The 23,217-nt window shown below is 38.6% G+C and overlaps 1 protein-coding gene across 7 annotated transcripts in view; it reads right to left on the bottom strand.

Moving 5' to 3' along the window:
• The window catches only part of tsnare1 (T-SNARE Domain Containing 1), a 1,025,035-nt gene that overhangs the window by 521,915 nt on the left and 479,903 nt on the right, over positions 1-23,217 (bottom strand). The window lies entirely within an intron of this gene.

Raw genomic sequence — 23,217 nt, 5'->3', positions numbered from 1 at the left:
ATCTTATAGTATTTCTTTAATCAACTGAAGCACTTTATTTTCCAAAACTGCATAGAAAATCTTGGAGATGTGTGACACCCCAATGATTAAAATAAAAATCAAGAGTTCAATCACTGTTGTAATGCAGGCAAAAAACCTTTGGAACAAATTTTTTAGTGTGCATATTGAAGCCATGCATTTGAAACTCCAGACCAATAGATATTAACCACACATACTATGTTTGATGTTGAATGGTTATACAGCGAATGGAATAGGAGCTCTAAGATCACTCTTATCCTCATTGATGGCAGAGCTGAGCACATATGTGCTAAGGAAAAGGGTGGAGCATTCATGACCATATTCAGCCAAATGTGCTAACCAGATAATGCACTTTGGCTTCTTCCTGCAATCACTACCACATAGAATCTTGTAAATTCAGTGTCAACAAACCACTGAGAGCAATGGATACAGCAAAAGCAATCAAATCAAAATGCTGACCTGCACCCCGAGCCTCTGACCAAGCTGCCTCAATAAAGTTACAATTAGATTCTACCCGACAATGTGGAATATTGCCTAAGTATGTACAGGTGTCCCCCGCTTTTTGAACGTTCGCTTTATGAAACCTCATTGTTACGGAAGACCTACATTAGTACTCTGTTTTCGCTTTCAGAAGGTGTTTTCACTGTTACGAAAAAAAGCAGCGCGCGATAAAAAAGCAGTGCGCAAAAAAATCAGCGAGCGATAAAAGACAGCACGCACCCCGAGCAGCAGCTCTCCCCCGGATTCTCGCCAACGTTGCTTTAACACGTTGCATTGAGCAGACGTTTGCAAGATGAGTTCTAAGGTATCCGAAACGCCTGAAAGAGCTCATAAGAGTGTTACACTTAGTGTAAAATTAGACATAATTAAGCGTTTCGATCATGGTGAACAAAGTAAGGACAACGTGAGTTTGGCTTGTGGAAGCTTACGAACATGATGTTGAAGAGATTTTGGCATCCCATGACCAAGAACTGACAGATGAAGAGCTGATGCAATTGGAAGAAAAAAGGATAACAATCAAAATCAAATGAGTAATGATAAAGTACGACTTTTATTTTGAAAGGTTATGTCAGTTTAGGAGATATTTGCAGGATGGGTTGAGTCCTTATTAAAGAACTGTGTGATAGAAAAATGCGCAAAGCTCAGCAGTCAAGCAAGCCTTCCACATCAACCACAGCAGATGAGGAACCTCGACCTTCGACATCGAGGCAGGCAGTCATAGGAGAAGATGAGCTGCCTGCTCTAATGGAAACAGACGACGAGATGACACCCCAGTGTCCCACCACCCCAACAGCCAGGCCGTGGACAGATACTGTACCGATTCGCGGAGAATGCAACAGTAGCCGGGAGGCACACAGCACATCTTTAAGATAAAAGCCGAAATAAATATGCTAATTAATTAGATGCCACCGACACGTAATTGTCGGCCCAGATCAGAGGCGACGCAATCAGAAATCGGCACTGATCTGGGCCAACAATTACGTGTCGGGCGGCACCTAATTAATTAGCATGTTTGTTTCGGCTTTTGTTTTAAAGATGTGCTGTGTGCCTCCCGGCTACCACTGCATTCCTGCATGCTTCGCGGCAATGTATCGCTCGGCGGCCTGGAGGGTGGAGGCCACTGCACCACCCCAGCCTGCGACGACTCAGTCTAACACACCAGCATCAGTGTGCTCTGCGCTGTCTTCCTGATTCCCGTGAGTGATACTACACTGTACATACATTATTTCTACTTTATATAGGCTGTGTATTTCTACGTGTTATTTGGTATGATTTGGCAGCATCATAGCTTAAAGGTTACTGGAGAGAGTGTTTTTGCCAAAAGCGCTTGTTTGAGATTTTCTGCCGACGGCGCTTGCGTGAGATTTTCGCGACAGAGAACAGTTCAGTTATGATTGTGGAAAAGTATTTCTACTTTATATAGGCTGTGTATTTATCATATCATTCCTGCTTTTACTATATGTTACTGTTATTTTAGGTTTTATGTGTTATTTGGCATGATTTGGTAGGTTATTTTTGGGTCTGCGAACGTTCACAAAATTTCCCCATATAAATAAATGGTAATTGCTTCTTCGCTTTACGACATTTTGGCTTACGAACCGTTTCATAGGAACGCTCTGCCTTCGGATGGTGGGGGAAACCTGTAGCGTATACAAAAGACAAGAAAAGTTTATTCTGAATAACTGCCATCCAGCTTAGTGTTGATCCTCAGCAAAGTGTGCTTCACATCAATACAGTATTTGAACAAGTATGGCAACAAGTATTCATGGTAAAACTGAAGGCCTGAGTTGACGTAGTCGTAGTAGTAGTAGTATCCATGGTAAAACTGATGTCAATGGGTATCAAAAGGAACAGAATCCAAGGGGTTCTTTCAAGAAATAAAAATTGGCGAGGTAGCTTTCCCTGGGGTAGAATCCTAGGCCCAACTATCTGGATTCTGCTTCATGAATGACCTTCTTTCCATCATATAGTGAATTTATGTTGATGATGGTATAATGTTCAATTCTATTTACAATTCCTCAATAACTAAACCAGTTTATACTTGCAAGCAGCAGGACCAAGATAACACTCATTTAAGGATATAATGGCAAGGAAAGTCCTGGGCATTGATCACCTGCAACAAGGCAGAATTTATCTAACTACCTCAACTGGCTTGTCATACAGAGAATATAACCCCAGGTATAAGTCAGAGGCTAGGTATCTAAGTATCCAGGCATCCTGTGATAAGTGACTCACTTCTTAGTATCTCAAGATTTTCCACCATCTACAAGTCAGGATCAGAGCAGAATACTTTCCACTTGCCTGGATGAGTGCAGATCCAACAACTCTCATGAAGCTCAATACAATCTATGAAAAAGCAGCCTGCCTGACTGGTATTCCATCAATCATTCCCTCTAGGACCTGCAGTGTGTACCAGCTACAAAATGCATTGCAGTTACTCATGGGCTACTCAGATGGCACCTCCCAAATGCATGAACTCTATTACCATAAAGGAGAAGGAGGTAGACCCACCATTTGAAAGATCAAGACAAACGTAACTCCATCTTCTGTAAGACAAGCAACAAATGCTGGTTTTGCCAATGATGCCCAGATCCCAAAAAATGAGTAAGTAAATAAAAAGCTGCTATGGTTAAGTGCTGTGTAACCTGAATCAACAGTCAATTAAACTGTTAATTAAACATTGACTGAAGTTACTTAATATCACTATCTTTTTTATGAATAACTATATATGTCATTGCTGAATTGTAGTTTCATTACTTGTGAAAAATAATAAAGACAGATATCCTGCTAAAGCCAATTATCAAATTCAAATTCTCAGACAGTCACATTCAACACTTGCTACATAAACATAAAAATAACATACTTAAACTATTATTATGCATATGAGATAACGGCAGTGACTAAATGCAGTTAAACTGTGTTGCTGTGTTATGATGCACCAGTGAAGCTTTGTTTAATGTAACAGCATGATCTTCACAACACTGCAAACATTGTCTGTTGGTTGCTTATCCACCGATGAGATCATGGACGAGTCAGAAAGCAACTGCATCAAAAGAAAGCTTGCCACCTTACAAAGCCTAGAGCGACAACTGATGCAGCCAAGAGGAAATAAGTCCATTGCGTCCTCACAATTTTGCCATGAGAACAGCAAATTAGCTAATCGCTTTCTTTTGTTTTATTTTAAATCAAACTATTTCCACACAACAAAACACTGACAGATTGACCATCTGTTCACTGGGCTGGAAAGCAACACTGGAAAGAACAGTAAACAGAAAAGGTAAAGTCAATGCACAATAAGAAACAAAGCACAGCTTGCATCACAGCTCACTATTCAATCAACTTCATGATGTGTGTTGCTGCGTGCAAGTGTGCCCAATTCTACATTCTCTCTAACAAGACTGCCTAATTCTACTTCTACAACATCACTTGTCTTTGGCTGTTTCAACTCATCTACTGCTGGATTTCTCAACAATTCAGCTATGACCTTCAGCATCAGTTATTCCAGAGTTATGGTTGGCCACCTGCCCTTCTTGCTCAGAAAGCTTAAGCATATCCAAATAACTGCTCTCTGACTTGCAGAGATCCCTAATCACTGATTAAGCTTATACTCAGCGAGCTCTAATAGTTCCCATCTCAACTTTAAAATCCTCTTTAAATATCACTATGGGCTTCCAAATCCCTCCTCAAGGGGAATCAAAGTGCACGGGTTTTGGACAAGGAAATGACGTTGAGGTACGAGATCAGTCACAAACTAATTGAATTAAGCAGACATTCTTAATCTTACAGAACAAGATGGGCAATGCAAACCAGAATACTATGACGCTGAAGTAAATTGATGAGGGTTTTATAAGGGGCTGAATGGCCAATTTCTGCTTCTATTATTTTCTAAATTATCTGAAATATCAGTAATCCATGCTGATTTTCACTGCCATAACCTTTGCCAACCTAGCTTTGTTTTATAATGTTCTTGTAAAGTGACTCTGCAAGGTGTGGTATACATGAATAATGGTGTCAGTTATTGGTGAAGGTAGCATCACACTTGGCTTAGAGCAGAATATACGTCTGTCTCCATTGCCTAAACTAGTACCTGTCTAAAACATGCATGAACAATAGTCACTTGGTTGATGTAATAGTGGACATAATGTACCATCAAGCAAGTCACAATTTAATATTCCTGAGGGGAAAAGGGCCACAAGGAGAGAACATAGGGCACAAAAATCAAAACTTAGATGGAAACCTTGCTCTGCATTTTCCAAATAAGACACAGTGCAATTAATCGTTATCTGTAACAAATTTAAGAACAAAGTTCCATAATGATGTATCTCTTTAAAATATTTATAATTAATCCATTCCAAGTCCCAGCTATTTCTATCGGTTATAATGGGGAATGGTGGTTACCATTTTTCCAAATGATCAGATTCACACCAAGTTTAGTAATGTGAATGCACTTATGAAGCTGTTGTTCTCCTTGGAACAGAGGAGGTTGTAATGGCAATATTTAAAATTATGAAAGGTAAATAAAATGGATTCTCAGCAACAGAAGAATTCAGGATGAAAGAGAGAAAGAATGGATGTGGCTGACGAAGAAAAACAAGAATGACATGTGGAATAAAGTTATTTTTGAGACAGTGAGGGTTTAGAGTCTAGATTCACTGCTAGTGGAAGCAGCTACAATATATTGTGTAAAAGGGAATTGGGCAAACAACTTGCAAGGCACTGGAGAGAAGAAAGAGGAGTAAGACCAGATGATTGCCCATAAAAAGAGCTGACATGGATTATTTTTATGTTTTTTTGTGCTGTAACCATTTTGTGATTCTGAGGTATGATGAGAAGGTAGTTTGGATACATGGGTGGAGTTAGGGGAAATACAGCTGAGTAGATGGACAATGTCTTCTCAGCGTTGAAGACAATGATCCACACACTTATGGGCGGGAAAGTATAAAATACTCCATCAGGATGGGTGATGCTAAGAAGCCAACTGGCAGCAGAATAATACAAGTTATTATCAATAAAAAGAGAAAACAGTTGGCAATTGACATTACAATTATATGCCAGGTTGAGAGAGATAATGTCCTAACAGATTAAGATTTGATGAGCTTTTTCTCATCCTTGACTTACTGTTGCATTTATATAGCTTATTATCACATCTACCAAACATTTCATAAAGATATGATGAATAACTTCCAGGCAGGACTAACTGAAAGACAATGCTTCTTTGTACAGATAAAGCACAGAGGCAAGGGAACACCTGGCATTTCTAGTAACTCAAAGTTAAGATTGAGTAGCAATGTGGCCGAGTTCAATTTTAATGCCTCCAGGATATATTTTTCATTAACAGATTGCTTGCAGGTTAGCAGCTTGAATATCTGTTTGTGCCAATGCATATCTATCACAATATTTTCCCCCTACTTTTTACACATCCTGTTGTAACATAGCCTTTTTCTCTCCATTGATCACAGAATCATTCAAATGTTTGTTCATCCCCAAACATCACCACAATGCTTTGTAATCATCAATTTTACAATTGCTGAAAAATGTACAAAATAATGCTGGTCTCCCTACCACATGAACGTTTTCCAGTCGTTTCAAATGGCTGGATGCAGTCAAAAGACATCTCTCCTAACGGAAGGAGAGATGTTCCAAGAAGCACCATTTTCCTGGATTTTCTTCAGCTCCACCTCTGAAATTCTGGCAAGTGAGCAAAATATTTCTAGCAGAAATCAGCTCCCATTTTATAGGATGATATTGTGGTCCCAGATCTTTCTGGGAAATTGGTGGAACAGCTTTGTGAGGTTTTGAGACCACATTTGAAAAGTTAATTTTTCAGGGCCAGACAGAATGTTATGCAGTAACTGAAAGTCATATGAACACCTGTTCTCCCACACATTATTACAGAAGTGTTGTGGAGAACTGAAGAAATAGGAACACAGAAATATTCTGCCATTCAATGTGCTTCATCCACTTCGCACACAATCCGTCTGTGTGAAATCTGTTGGCAAAGATGGTAATGGTGCAACGGGATGACTGACAACATTTCAGCATATAAAGTGGAATTCTGAAAATCGAGCATGTTGATACACTGATGGTGCAGTACGAGGAGATTTTCTAAACCAGTGAATTTGATTTCCATTAATATCCAAACACATGTGATTTCCAGTATTATTTTCACATGCTATTGCTAGTTTCTGCCTGTTATGCATTTGGCATTTAGGGCAGCAATTAAGGTCCTTCCTCTCTGTCTGTACTTGGCCATCTTCTCTATTATGTGACATCTGTGGTTCAGTCTCTTCATTTCTGCTTCAACCATACGGCGCCAAGTTGTCTTTGGTCTCATGCATTTCCTCCATTCTTCGGGGGTCCAATGAAGTGCCGTTTTGCTGATGGAGTTGGCCTCTCTTCTCACCAAGTGCCCAATCCATCTCCAACCTTTCCTCATGATGATTGTGGCCACGTCCTCTTGGTGACACTGAAGGAGCAGGGTGTAGTCGAAGATCTTTCTTGGCCAGAAAATATGGAGAATCTTCTGGAGGCTCATAGTGTGGAATGATGAGAACTTGGCAAGGTTGTTCTCTGTCATGCGCCAGCATTCTGACCAGTACAATAATGTGGTCAGACATAGGTTGTAATGATGCATTTCTGCAGTTATTTGTGCTAGCTTGCCAATGTTGTACATGGTACTTACATTTCAAAAAACAATTTTGGTCTTGATCTTGGCAGTGTTCAGGGCTTCCTTCATCATGCTAGTAACTTCCTCTCAGTTTTTACTACTGCCAGTCACGCAAATCCTGGGTGCAGGCTCAGGAGTACAAATATATCACACACAGATAAAGGATTCTTCATCGGTGCATCTGTAACAATTTTATTTTTGACCAGTCAAGGTCATTACCCCAGAGCTGAACCCCTGCATCTGGAGGAACAGTGGATCATTATTAGTCTGGCCTCTACCCTTTGACCTGTTTGGCATGGGTGACCCTACTAAGAGTAAAAGCACAAGGCCCTGACTGCAGCCAATGTAGCTCTCTGGGTCACTGAGCCACACAAGCCTCCAAACTATACAACAAGGTATGGCCCGCTTGGAAGCATGCCTTTCAGTGAATCCAAACTTTAAAGAGAGTGGGAAATGTGCCAGTAATCTGGATCTACCGGGGACTTCCGGTAGCGCTCATGGAGTGAAGTCGCGTTCTTGACTCGCTCCATTACCTCTGAGTTTTTTTACTCTATGGTCAGCTATACTTTAATTAACCATTAAGGCATCAATTTTTATAATACTTTGAATTAAACTGAATTCTCTGACAATTGGATGATACTTAGATCTGCTATGTCTAAGAACGGGAAAAACGGCAAGGATGGTAAACCTTCGGCTAAACCGAAAGCTACGGATCTCCCTCCGACTGAATCACCGGTGACTTTGAAAGCGATATCGGAGTTAATTCAGAGGGAAATTTCAACCTCTGTTAGGGAGATGATTCGTACGGAAATTGCAGGCTTTGTTAAAGATCTGATTCATGCGGAAATCTCAACTAATTTCCAGAAAATTGCCGATTTAATTGATAAGATGCAAACATGTATTGCGGAACATCAGTCGGCTATATCTGATCTTCAAAAATTCGCGCAACAAAGTGAGCTTAAGATGGGGAAAATCGAAGAAACAATTAATGTAATGAAGAAGAAACTTGACTTTTTGACTTTTAAAAACTCTGACTTGGAATCTAGAATGCGACGGCAGAATTTAAGAATGATCGGCGTGAGAGAAGCCGTTGAAGCTAACAACCCCATGAAATATTTCTCTCAACTTTTAAAAGATGCATTCCCTACTGTATTTCCTGACCAACCACCGCTACTGGATCGTGTTCACAGAATCCCATCATACTCGTCTAGGTCAGATAGACCTAGGCATGTTATTTTACGTTTTCATTACTTTCAAGACAAGGAGAGACTGTTTCGATTCGCTCGATCTAAAGGTTTCATTGATTTTTCGGATCTTAAGTTCCGATTCGTGGAAGATTTCAGTAAACCAATCTGGGACCAACGGGTCCGTTACAGATCCGTGATGTCGGAATTCTATAAGATGGATTTAAGACCAGCGCTGCTGTACCCTGCACGTCTAAGGATTCGCATGTTAGATGGAGCCCTTCGTTTTTTTGATTCTCCATCGGATGCCCAGAGTTATCTGGATCAACGTTCATCTTCAACATCTTAATTGCCTTTTTTTTTAATTTTCTCCGTTGATCGGAGGCTGTGAATTGGTTGGTTTTAACTTTTCTGTGCCCTATTTGGGCAGAAAGGTTTACTTTTGATTTCTTAATATGGCTGCTAAACTTTCTTTTTAACTGCGTCATTTCTTTCTTTTCCCAGGGGATTCTGGGTGGTTACTTCCCTTTTGTCATCTTACGTATTTCCTGTGCAGCCTTAAATTTTGTAGTTTTTTTAAAAATTTTATTCTGTTTTGCTTTTTATAATCACTTTATGTTAATAATCCTATTTTTTTTTGTTGCTGTGTCTATTCATGAGTTTGAGGTTTATTGTGGTTTTTTTTAATATATATTTTCCGGCTTTTGTTCTGTTCTGTGTGTATTCTAATTGAGCTAACTTTTTTTTTACTTATTTTTTTACTGTTTTACAATCAGCTGATCCTTTTCATATTTATACCTTTTTTTTAGGGAGCGTATACCGGAAGTCATGGGGGTAGTTTTAGCGCTTGCTTCTTTCTGGCGGGTCTGCTTTAGATTTTGCCTTGGGGTCTTGGGGTGGGGGGTGGTGGGAGGGGCTTCACGTTTTAGTTTGTTTTTCTTTGGGTTATATACATTATTGAAGTACTGGTTGCGTCCTTTTCCCCGGTATCTTTTGTATGTTCTGTTTCCTCTCCGGGTTTGTGGGTCACGCCTATTGTCAATCCTCCTTGTTGTGGGTTGACTTTAGGATTTATGGAGTCTATTATTAATTTTGTCTCCTGGAATACTAATGGTCTTAATCATCCTATTAAAAGAAAAAAAGTTTTTAAAGTGTTCCGGAGACTTAAAGCACAAATTTTATTTTTACAAGAGACCCATGTACGGAGGGGGGACAGACTACGTTTTTTCAAATTCTGGAAGGGACAACAATTTCATTCGAACTCCAATGCTAAGATTCGAGGCGTCTCTATTTTTATAGATTCCTCAGTTACTTTTATACAACAGGATATTATCTCTGATCCGAATGGTAGATTTTTATTGGTTAGTGGTTTACTATTTAATAAAAAAGTAGTTTTGGTTAATGTTTATGCTCCTAATATGGATTGTCCGGAATTTTATAAATCATTGTTTGATCAGTTTCCGAATTTGAACGAGTTTTCATTGATTTGGGGCGGAGATCTTAATACCTGTTTATCTCCAGCTTTGGACCGTTCGGCTCCTTTACGGACTTTACCTAATAAATCTGCAAATTTGATTAATTTTTTTCTTTCTGATTCTGGGTCGACGGACATTTGGCGTTTTCTGCATCCTCAGGAAAAAGATTTTTCCTTTTTTTCACATGTTCATCATTCCTATTCAAGAATTGATTATTTTTTTATTGACTCTCGTCTCATTCCTTCAGTGATTAAATGTGATTATGATTCTATAACCATTTCGGATCATGCTCCACTTAAGCTTTCTATTAAAATTATGGCCAATATACCAAACAATAGACAATGGCGTTTTAATTCGCTGTTGCTTCAGGACTCGGACTTTGTTAATTTTATGAATGAACAGATTGAGCTTTTTTTTACAATTAACCATACAGAAGATATTTCGGTTAACACTCTTTGGGACACTTTTAAAGCCTATATTCGGGGTCAGATTATTTCGTATTCCGTTGCTTTGAGGAAGAAACAGAAGCAGGAGGAGATGGCAATTGTGGACAAGATTAAAGAAATTGATAAGAAATATGTTATGGCTCCTTCTGAGGAGCTATACAAACAAAGAACTGAACTTCAAATGGAACACAGTTTACTACTCTCGTCCTCGATTGTAAACCAATTAAAGAAAACAAGAAGTGATTTTTATGTTCATAGTGATAAAATTGGCAAGCTGCTGGCTAATCAATTGAAATCTAATTATGTTAAATCTCAAATCAATCAGATTTATAACCAAAATGATCGATTGATATTGGATCATGTGGGGATTAATCAAACCTTTTGTGATTTTTATTCTTCTTTATATCAATCAGAGTCTCCTCGAGATTCTAAATATACGAATGATTTTTTAGATAAGTTAGACTTCCCTCAGATTTCACAGGATATGTCTTCTTTATTAGATACTTCCATTACAATGGATGAGATTAAGAATGTTATTTTTTCTATGAATCTGGGGAAAGCTCCTGGCCCTGATGGGTTTACCGTTGAATTTTATAAATGTTTTGCTTCTTTATTGATTCCTTGGCTCTATAAGGTTTTTGAGGCTTCTTTGAAACTTGGTAAACTTCCGGAATCTTTTAATAGAGCATCAATTTCTTTAATACTAAAGAAGGATAAAGACCCTGCTCAATGTGCATCTTATAGACCAATATCTTTATTAAATGTTGATTCTAAAGTTTTTTCTAAGTTATTAGCAAATAGACTAGAAAAAGTACTTCCTTCTATTATTTCGGAAGACCAAACGGGTTTTATTAAAGGTCGTTACTCTTTTTATAATATTCGTACATTGTTAAATATCGTTTATACTCCCTCACAAAATGTTCCTGAGTGTGTTATTTCTTTAGATGCCGAGAAAGCTTTTGATAGAGTAGAATGGCCTTATTTATTTAAGGTGCTTGAAATGTTTAATTTTAGCTTGAAATTTATATCCTGGATTAAACTGTTATATCACTCCCCTGTAGCCTCGGTTCGTACTAACTCTTTAAACTCACCTTTTTTTCCTCTCTTTCGTGGTACTCGACAAGGCTGTCCTCTTAGTCCCCTATTATTTGATATTGCATTAGAACCTCTTGCAATTGCTATTCGAGAATCTTCAAATATTACTGGGATAACTCGGGGATTAAAGTTCCATAAATTATCACTCTATGCTGATGATTTACTTTTATATATTTCTAATCCTGAGAGATCTATTCCTGCTGTTTTAGAGTTATTAGCACAATTTGGTCTTTTCTCAGGTTATAAATTAAATCTTAGTAAGAGTGAACTTTTTCCGATTAATAAACATCTTCCCTTATATTATAAATTTCCATTTAAATTGATTAATAATTACCTTTCATATCTTGGGATTAAAATTACTTGTAAACATAAAGATTTATTTAAGACTAACTTTTTACCATTAATAGACCATATTACTCAACTTTCATCTAAATGGTTTCCCTTATATTTAACTTTGATTGGTCGTATTAATGCAGTTAAGATGTTTTTTTTGCCAAAATTTTTATATGTGTTTCAGGCATTACCAATTTTCGTTCCTAAATCTTTTTTTGATAAAGTCGACTCTAAAATTTCTTCATTTATTTGGCAGAATAAGAATCCGAGACTGGGTAAAATACATTTACAGAAAGCTAAGAGAGATGGAGGTTTAGCATTACCTAACTTTAGATTTTATTATTGGGCTATTAATATTCGACATATGAAATTTTGGTTACTTGACCGGGACATACTATCTATTCCTAAATGGGTAGCATTGGAATTACAATCTGTTCAGGGTTATACACTTGGTTCTATTTTAGGTTCATCTCTTCCCTTTGATTCGAAACGCCTTAAGCAGGTCTCTAACCCGATCGTTAAATATGCTTTGCGTATTTGGTTTCAATTCAGAAAATTTTTTGATCTTAATCAATTCGGGTTAGCAATTCCTATTTTAGGTAACATATTTTTTCCTCCCTCTTTTACGGATCGCGCTTTTCAAACTTGGAAGACTAAGGGTATTTTACGGTTTTTGGATTTATTTTTAGATGGTTCCCTTATGTCTTTTGAACAATTATCTAATAAATATAACTTATCAAGAATACATTTTTTTAGATATTTACAAGTTAGAAATTTCTTAAGTACTATACTTTCTTCCTTTCCAATGCTTCCTCCTATATATATTTTAGATTCGATAATTAACCTTAATCCATGTCAGAAAGGTGCATCGGCTATGATTTATAATATTATTATGAAACTTAGGAAAGCTCCATTTGATAAGATTAGGGTAGATTGGGAACAGGAATTGGGGCTTACCATCTCTGTGGATGATTGGGGGCAGATTTTACAATTAGTTAATACTTCCTCTATTTGTGCTAAACATTCCCTAATTCAATTTAAAGTGGTTCATAGAGCACATATGTCCAAAGATAAGTTAGCGCGTTTTTACACGCATATTAATCCTTTCTGTGATAGATGTTCGGGGCAGATAGCCTCTTTAACTCATATGTTTTGGTCTTGCCCTACTTTGGAAACTTTTTGGAGAGATATTTTCAATATTATTTCTAAGGTATTAAATATAGATATCTCTCCTCACCCTATTACTGCTATCTTTGGACTACCTAAAATTTCTAGTAATCTTTCCCCTTCAGCCCGTAGAATGATTGCATTTCTTACTTTGATGGCGAAAAGATGTATTTTACAACATTGGAAAGAGCTTAATGCTCCAACTACCTTTTTTTGGTTTTCTCAGACGATTTTATGTTTGAATCTGGAGAAAATTAGAAGTAACCTTTATGATTCTTCATTTAAATTTGAACAGATTTGGGGACCTTTTATTCAATATTTTCATTTAATGTAATATTTACCCTTCTTGTTCTTTTTTCACTGTTTTAATGGAGGTCGGGATTGAGGACGTGATTTTAAGTTTAACTCTGTTTGGTTTCAAGTTAGCCCATTGCTTTGCTTTGCTTTTAGTTAGTTGCACGGTGGTTTTTTTTGGGGGGGGTTTTTTTTTCTTTTTTTCCATTGATATATATAAAATCTAGTATACTATTATGTTATCTTGGTTTCTTATGCTTAAATTACATTGTTTGTAGTATTTTCTTTTTGGTATTGTTATCTTTTGGAATTTTATTATACTTTAACATTGTATTAATGTTTATATGGATTACCTTTTTTGTATACTTACTCAATAAAAAGATTTAAAAAGAAAGTAATCTGGATCTACCTATGTCCTCACCCTAAATGCACCCACAGTTCTGGTTGCCCCTCTTGATGACAATTTAGAAGCCTTGCTCACTTGCTTATACTCCAAATTAAAGACGAAGCCAGATGCCTAGGCACTGGGATTTTTAAACACTCCGATGCTGGATTGCTGCCCTTTAACCGGTAACAGTAGCAAGCTTTGGCTCTGCCACTGACCTTGGTAAATGTCCAGAATATAAGGGAATAAATGTGGATAGGAGATTAAACCTGCTATTTCCCATCACCAAGGTATCAAACATGACTCCAAGATTTAACTTTCAACTCAAAACTGTCAAGGATGAAGAATGGTACATCAATACACATCTTATTTTCAATAAACTTGCAAACGTGTTCACTTCCACAAGCAAACCAGAAGAGTCACTGAATAAAAATGCTTCTCTTCTCCCTCCTCATGATCTGGATATACCCATTTCTTCCTAAGATATGAGCTTTTGATTATGGTTAGAAACTTCTGCAAGGAATAGTTTACTGAGTCACATGCCAAGTCCGCATTAGCCTGGCCTTTTCAACAAACTCAAAGCAAAGGTTAGTTGTAGTCATTCTAATTCTATATTGTTTGAAGTTGCTTGAAGATTTTGATCTTCACTATTATTTTAAGATCAAAAGATATTAAATTAGATTCAACTTTATTGTCATTGTGCCGAGTACAGTTACAAAGCCAATGAAAATGCAGTTAGTATCTGACCAGAAATGCAAAGAATATAGGAACAAATAGGCCATTTGACCCATTGTGTTTGCTCCACCATTCAATCATTGTTGATTTGGTTAAAAAATTCACCAAATTAGCTCCAAGAAGCAAGAGGGAAGGAACTAGAATTATAAACTATAGCCTTTTAGTATTCCAAGAAATAGCATAAGAATAGAAATGAAGTTTCAGTGTTTCTGTTTTTTTCTTTACAGGCAGGCCACAGGTGACTTGGAAAAAATGGCATACCTTTCTGTCTTCAAATTCACATTCATCTGATTGAGTCACTGTGTTCAAAAGCTCATCATAGACACCCATATGCAAAATGTTCTGCTTAAACTGCAGGATTATGGCAGTGAGAAGGCTGGGATTGCTGGCTAGGGAATTGCCCACTTGTTTTGAGGATATTTTTCATACACTTGAAAATTTAAGATATAGCAGAAAACCAACTTAGTTCTGGATATTTATCAATGTTTGAGCTCAAATGCATTTTCTACTAAATCCCCATATACCTGGCCTCCCTTCTGTCTAAAATCTGTTTTCTCCTTTCCTGGATAGACTGAATGAATTCACAGCTATCCGCAGTAGAAAATTCAAAGAATTCTCATCACATTGAGTGAGCAAATCTGTCTCAGCTGTATCACTCTATTACTTTCACTATCTCTAAAAGCATCTTAAATGGATAATTCCATGTCCCATAGCTGTTTTAACTAGCTTTGTCACTCTCCAGCCAGGGAAGACAACCTGTCAAAACCCCCTTTCAATTTCTAATGTTACAATGCAATCACCATTAATTCTTCAAAATGACCAGAATGAGATGTATTATCACTGTTTTATATGACAGGAATCTTTTTGCTTTGCTGCAACAGGAGAGTGTTTTGAGACATAAAGATACCATAAATTACAAAATAAATAAAGAGGACATAAAAATAGAATGATGTGTAGTGTCCATGGGTTTGAAGAGCATTTAAAAATGCAATGATGGAGGGGATGAAGCTGTTCCTGAATTATTGAGTGTGGGTCTTCAACCAATGTGTAAAAGGCTCCTTTACCTCCTCTCTGATGGAGGTAATGAGAAGGCATGCCCTAGATGGTAAGGTCTTTAATGATGGATAGCAACTTCTAGAAGATGTCCTCAATGGTTGGAGAGGTCGGCCTGTGAGTCTATAACACTACACAGCCTCTTCTGATTGTGTACATTGGAGCCTCTTCACCATACATCTACAAAAATTCTTTGGTGAGAAACAAAATCTCCACAAACTCTTAACGAAGTAGGGCTACTGCCATCCTTTTCTCATGACTGTATCAACATGTTAGGCCCAGGAGAGATCCTCTGTGCTGTTGACACGCAGATACATTAATCTGCTCACCCTATCTACGGCCGGCCCTAAAATGAGGAGTGCTATATGTTCTCCTGACTTCCCTTTCCTGGTCTGCAATCAATCTCTTAGTTTACGAAGGGGTTGAGTATAAGGTTGTTGTCGCAGCTGATCTATCTCACTCCTGTATGCCTCCTTGTAGGCTTCTACAATTTTACCAATGACCATGGTGTCAGCTGTGAATGTACAGATGCCGCTTGAACTATGTTTAGCCACACATCCCATAGAGTAGAGAGAGTAGAGCAGTGGGTTATGCCTGCATCCTGAGGAGCATCTGTATTGATTGTCAGCGAGAAAAAGAGCTTATTACCGATCTGCACTGTGTTCTTCCAATGAGGGAGTCGAGGATCCATTTGCAGAGGGGAATTACAGAGGCCAAGTAGGTGACTAATACTGGACGCTGAGCTGTAACTGATAATTAGTCTGAAGAATGTTTTCCTGAAGTCTAAGTGCTCCAAAGCAGAATGGAGAGCTGATAAGATTGGGTCTGCTCTTTCATTTCATTGCTTAATTCTACCAAGCATAGGCCCTTCATGAATCTTCCTTCTAAAAAGGAACCTTATACCCTTATTCTAGCAGTCACTCAAATAGACCCACAATATGTTGCATTGCCTCTTTCTATCTAGGGGGAGTAAAATTGTGCTCAACAGGTCAAGTGTGGCCTCACCAAAGCCCTACATACTTGCAGGAAGATACTTTATTCTTGTAGTCCAACTGCTGCCATTGCAATAGAGGCTAATATTCTACCTGTTTTCATAATTATTTCCTGTACCTGTGCATAAGCTTTTGGTGCTTCATGTGCAGGAACATTCAGATACTTTTGAACATCAATACTCGTTAGCTTCCAATCACTAAAATGCAATAGTTACTTCCTGCAGAAGTAATAACATTCCCACAAAATCCTTCAGGAATGACTGTTCAGCTCATTTCTAAGCCCTTTGAAACATAAAATTAAAAATGACCTTCTCCTAAAAAAGCTTAATATAATCCCATGGTATAAACTGACTGAATTTTGCCAGTTTTTTCTTGTATTTATTTCAGTACATCACACAGACCAAGGTTTACAAGAGCAAGAAATACGCCATTCGATTTATCTCCCCTCTGCCGACATTCAGGCACCTCCTGAGTCCTATCCCACCTTATTTCATCTCCCTTTATGGACATATCCTTCTTTTGCTTTCTGCCTTATGGACTTGTTGAGCTTCCCCTTAAACAAGAGTCTACCATTTGCCTCAATGACCTGAGCTCTCATGTGCTAACCATTCCCTGACAACATAAATTACGATGAAGCTATGTTACGTAATTAAGTAAGTAATGGAACATCAATTTTGGATAACAAGAAATCTGAGGGTGCATAATGATAAGGCAATTAAATTGCTTATTTTTGATTTCAACATTTAAGAAAAGAATGCAACAGCATTAATTATTTTTTTCTTAAAGTCAAGCCAAAGGGAAGCAACAACAGTGCGCATAACATCATGGAGAGTATTGTTCGTGTATGACAACAGATAACTACATATTACTTTGGCAGTGTCTATGAAATAAATAAGGAAACTGAAATTTCATTTGAGATAAAGAGTCCATGTTATAACTTCACAACATATTAAAGCCAAATTCAAATAGAGGTACTTTGTTTTCATGAAATTGTTCACTAAATAAAGATGCAGTGAAGAATTACTTTGGACACTAATTTTTTCAACAGTAAATAATTTTATTACTGCACATTTACAAAACTTGTACACATCTTGCTGGCCAAAACCATTCTGGGGCCAGGTGTAAAGTTATTTGCTTACACTGACAGAAATATGTGGATTGCCCAGAAAAATAAAGTCCTCTCCACCCCCCCACCTGCTGAAATAGCTAGCAAGAAACTATGCCTCACCTCTCCAGTCCGTCAAAGTTTTTTCGTGTACTTTATCCTTCTTAAGACAGTACTTTCAATATAGTCAAAGTAAACACCGTAATAATTTGAAGAATTTAAAATAAAAAATGAAGTTTCGACTAAAATAATCGAAACAAAAATGTTATCATAGCTGGGAAAGGGGAAAACTTTGACACTTACTCAAGAGACATCAGAATCAGAATCAGAATCAGGTTTAGTATCACCGGCATGTGTCATGAAATTCATTAACTTAGCAGCAGCAGAAAATATAGAAAATAATAATAATAATAACTAAGTAATCAATTACAGTATACATATTTTGAATAGATTAACAGTGCAAAAAACAGAATATATATATTAAAAAGTGAGGTAGTGTTCAAAGGTTTAATGTCCATTTAGGAATCGGATGGTAGAGAAAAAGAAGTTGTTCCTGAATCGCTGAGTGTGTGCCTTCAGGCTTCTGTACTTCCTACCTGATGGTAACAGTGAGAAAAGGGCATGCCCTGGGTCCTGGAGGTCCTTAATAATAGATACTGCCTTTCTGAGACACCGTTCCTTGAAGATGTCCTGGGTAATTTGTAGACTAGTACCCTAGATGGAGCCAACTAAACTTACAACCCTCATCAACTTTGCCTCCAACTTCCATCCTGCCCTCAAATTTATCTGGTCCATTTCCGACACCTCTCTCCCCTTCCATAATCTCTCTGTCTCTATCTCTGGAGACAGCTTATCTACTGATGTCTACTATAAGCTCACAGACTCTCGCAGCTACCTGGATTATTCCTCTTCCCACCCTGTTACCTGTAAAAATGCCATTCCCTTCTCTCAATTCCTCCGTCTCTGCCACATTTGCTCTCAGAATGAGGCTTTTCATTCCAGGACGAAGGAGATGTCTTCCTTTTTTGAAAGAAGGCTTCCCTTCCTACACCATCAACTCCGCCCTCAAATGTATCTCTCCCATTTCATGCACATCTGTTCTTACCCAATCCTCCCACCACCCAACTAGGGATAGGGTTCCTCTTGTCTGCACCTACCATCCCACCAGCCTCCATATCCAACATATAATTCTCCCTAACTTCTGCCATCTCCAATGGAATCCCACCACCAAGCACATCTTTCCTTCCCCCCACTTCCTGCTTTTCGCAGGGATCGCTCCCTACGTGACTCCCTTGTCCATTCGTCCCCCCATCCCTTCCCATCGATCTCCCTCCTGGCACTTATCCTTGTAAGCGGAACAAGTGCTCCACCTGCCCTTACACTTCCTCCCTCACCACCATTCAGGGCCCCAGACAGTCCTTCCAGGTGAGGTGACACTTCATCTGTGAGCCTGCTGGTGTGATATACTGTGTCCGATGCTCCAGATGCAGCCTTCTATATATTAATGAGACCTGACGCAGATTGGTAAACCACTTCACTGAACACCTGCGCTCTGTCCGCCAGAGAAAGCAGGATCTCCCAGTGGCCACACATTTTAATTCCACATCCCATTCCCATTCTGATATGTCTATCCATGGCCTCCTCTACTGTCGAAATGAAGCCACACTCAGGTTGGAGGAACAACACCTTATATTCCGTCTGGTTAGCCTCCTACCTGATGGCATGAACGGTGATTTCTCTAACTTCCGTTAATGCCCCTCCTCCCCTTCTTACCCCATCCCTTATTTATTTATTTATTTATTTATTTGTTTGTTTATTCTCTCTTTCTTTCTCACAATAACGCCTTGCCTGTTCTCCATCTTCCTCTGGTGCTCCCCTCCCACTTTCTTTCTTCCAAGGCCTTCCATCCTATGATACTCCCCCTTCTCCAGCCTTGTATCCCTTTTGCCAATCAACTTCCCAGCTCTTGGCTTCATCCCTCCCCCTCCTGTCTTCTCCTATCATTTTGGGTCTCCCCCTCCCCCTCCCCCTCCCACTTTCAGATCTCTTTCTATCTCTTTTTTCCGTTAGTCCTGACGAAGGGTCTCGACCCGAAACGTCGACTGTACTTCTTCCTATAGATGCTGCCTGGCCTGCTGCGTTCCACCAGCATTTTGTGTGTGCTACAACCCTCTGCAGTAGCTCTCCCCTCCCCATATCAGACAGTGATGCAGCCTGTTAGAATACTCTCCACAGTACAACTATAGAAGTTTTTGAGTGTATTTGTTGACATACCAAATCTCTTCAAACTCCTAATGAAGTATAGTCGCTGTCTTGCCTTCTTCATAACTGCATCGATATATTGGGACCAGGTTAGATCCTCAGAGATCTTGACACCCAGGAACTTGAAACCGTTCACTCTCTCCACTTCTGATCCCTCTATGAGGATTGGTATGTGTTCCTTCTTCTTACCCTTCCTGAAGTCCACAATCAGCTCTTTCATCTCATTGACATTGAGTGCTAGGTTGTTGCTGCAACACCAGTCCACTAGTTGGCATATCTCACGCCTGTATGCCCTCTCGTCACCATCTGAGATTCTACCAACAATGGTTGTATCATCAGCAAATTTATAGACGGTATTTGAGCTATGCCTAGCCACATAATCATGAGTATAGAGAGAGTAGAGCAGTGGGTTAAGCACACACCTCTGAGGTGTACCAGTGTTGATTGTCAGCGATGAGGAGATGCTATCACCAGCCTGCACAGGTTGTGGTCTTCCAGTTAGGAAGTCGAGGATCCAATTGCAGAGGAAGGTAGAGGCCCAGGTTCTGTAACTTACCAATGCTTATGAGGGTAATTTTCAACAATTCCAAGTGAGATAGTGAGCAAAACCCAGCATATATTTATCCTTATCTTCATAAGTTATCATGTGTTATGTGTTCTACTGTGCTTTACACCCTTGTTCAGAGAAATGTTGTCTCGTTTATATATACATTATATGGTTATACACATTATATATATGTATATAGTTAAATTACGATAAATTTGACTTGACAGTATGTTATTGCATTTTCTGCTATTTAAGTACAGCATATTATACTGAGCACACAATTAAATTTACCTACCACCCTGCACGTCTCTGTATCCAGCATGTTATTCTCCATTACTTCTGCAAACTTACAACGGCATCCTATAACTAAGCACATCTTTCTCTCCCCACACCATGGGAGCAGTAAATACGCTTTTCATAGAGATAGCAATTTACTTGCCTCCCTTGCCACTTGTCCCTCCCCACTGATTTCCGTCCTGGCACTTATCCCTACAAATGAAACAAGTGCTAAAGCTGCCCCTTTACCTCCTCCCTTACCGCCATTCAAGGCCACAAACACTCTTTCCGAGTGAGGCAACATTTCACCTGTGAATCTGTCAGGGTCATCTGCTGCATCCATTGCTCTCTTCTCTACATTAGTGAGACCCGCCATAGATTAGGGGACCACTTTGTCAAACACCTCTGCTCTGTCTAACACAAAAGGTAGGATTTCCTAATGGCCACCCATTTCAATACTACTTCCCTTTCCCATAAATCAGTCCATGGCCTCCTCTACTCGACTTCATTTTTCATCTGGAAAGCCTCCAACCTGATGGTATAAATATCAACTTTGTTTTAAGGTGAGAAGGATGAGATTTAGAGGAAATCTGAGGCATTAATTTTTCACACAGCAGTAAAGAGCCATTTTTCGTACAGTGAGCTGCCAGGGGAGATGATGGAGGCAGGAACAGTAATATCATTTAAGAGTTGTGGAATAAATGCAGACAAATGGGATTTGTATAGATCGGCATATTAGCATAACCCTGCTGGAAACAACAGAGGTCGGCTAACATCTGTCTGCAAATAACTCTCCAAACCATGTGGAGACAAGCGTTTGTAATGTCAGCCGGGATCGTGGATCTGGCTCAGCTAACAACTTCACATCTGCTGTATGCCAGACAAGAATATTCGGGATATGAAGACATAGCAAGAAGATAGAATTAAGATACAAGTCAGCCAGGCTACCCTTTCATGGAGAACGGGCTTGAGCAGCTAAATGACATGCTGCTGGTCAGGGAAGAGTAAGGAGATCAACACAATAAACCTACTCTATGTTTTGTGGCATAGATAATGGACCCAATTGCAGAAGAATTTACACAAGGATAACTTTAAAGAATTACATGAGAAATAACTTCAAAGGGTACAGGACTGAAGAGGGCTTTCAAGCCATAAGTTTAAATAAAATTATAATTATAAACCTTAATAAGAAACAAAGCTCCAGTAGAATTTATCAGATGGAGAGAATTCAACAGCAGAGACATTACGTTGCATTAACTATTTTAGTTCCCGTATTTTACAAGGAGTACAGAGAGGCTGGAGGAAGGACAATAAAGATTTAGCAGATTATTATCAGTCGATGTTATACCCAATAGGAAGAATTGAATAATCTAAAACAAAAACAGAAAATGCTGGAAACACTCAGCAGGTCAGGAAGAATTTATGGAATTATTCTTTCAGGACTGAGAACCTTCTTCAAAACTAGCAAAGAGAGAAATCAGCAGAGTCTTCAGAGGCAGAAAATGTAGATGAGGGATGGGAAGAACAAAGGGAAAATCTTCAATAGGGGAGTTAATACTGCAGTGAAGAGTATCAGATTGTATTTCTTTGTGTAATTTTTTTTCCTAATAGCAAGACGTTGGTACTAAACCAACTTGTGCTAATACAGAAAGAAAAACTGAGCCAAAATAATGACAGGCAAAAATGCGAGTTCTCATATAGACAGAAAGAATGAGTTACCTAAATTCAGTATTGTATCCTGAAAGGTTGCAATGCATGCAGACAGAAGATGAGGTAACCTACATTGTGCCTCACTGTGCAGGAAGGAACACAGAAAGGTCAAAGTGTAAACAGGATAGTGAAGTAGGGTAGCACTAAACCTGAAGCATCAACCCTGGTGGCTGAATTCAGGTGTTCTGCAAAGCCGTCATCTGATATGCATTCAGTTTCTCTAATGCAGGTAGGTAATCATGTGAACATCAAATAAAATAACCCAATTGGAACATGTAAAGCAGAAATTTGTTTGCACTTATTCCAATCTATTCTACAGCATTTATGCTCACCATGACCTGAAATTTGTGGTATTATTCTCCCAACCCGTAGAGAGAAAGAAAAGGGGAGAAGAAGCGGCCCGCAGAAATGTCTCTTAATCTTTGTTCCTCTGTTTTGCAGTTGAAATACTTCAAAAGGAGTGGAATAGAGGGATGAGGAATGCACAATCAATCTACCTTGTCAAGACAGTTTTGCAGCGTAGATATGTAAAGTAATAGAGTCAAATGCAGTGGGAATTACATGCAAAATAACTTTAAGCCAAAAATATAAAGAAGCACAGCATGCATATTTGTTCGATTTTGGCAGAGGAGCTGTCATAGACAAAAAGAATTGAATTAAACTGACAGATTGCATTGCCTGGTGTTCGCGGTAATTATCCTGCCCAGACCTGTCACTACAGCTGACACAGTATAATTGATGGGATACTACAGATTAAAAATCTACACACTCCCTTCTTTTGCAAACCCAGCTAAGCAAGAAAATCAGCAAAGCAGAAAATAATGGTCAAAGACAACAAGATTTAGAGAAGGGCTCATTTTCCTCAATGCTAAGGTCAGCAAGAAAGTTAAACTAAATATAAAATTGGAAAACTTAAGTCTGTCTGTATTAATGATATCCAGCAGAAGAAAAGATATTCACATAACTTTCAGA

The sequence above is a fragment of the Mobula hypostoma genome, chromosome 1 (assembly GCF_963921235.1).
Source record: "Mobula hypostoma chromosome 1, sMobHyp1.1, whole genome shotgun sequence".
Taxonomy (NCBI): Eukaryota; Metazoa; Chordata; class Chondrichthyes; order Myliobatiformes; family Myliobatidae; genus Mobula; species Mobula hypostoma.
This window is presented reverse-complemented; position numbering and strand designations above follow the sequence as displayed.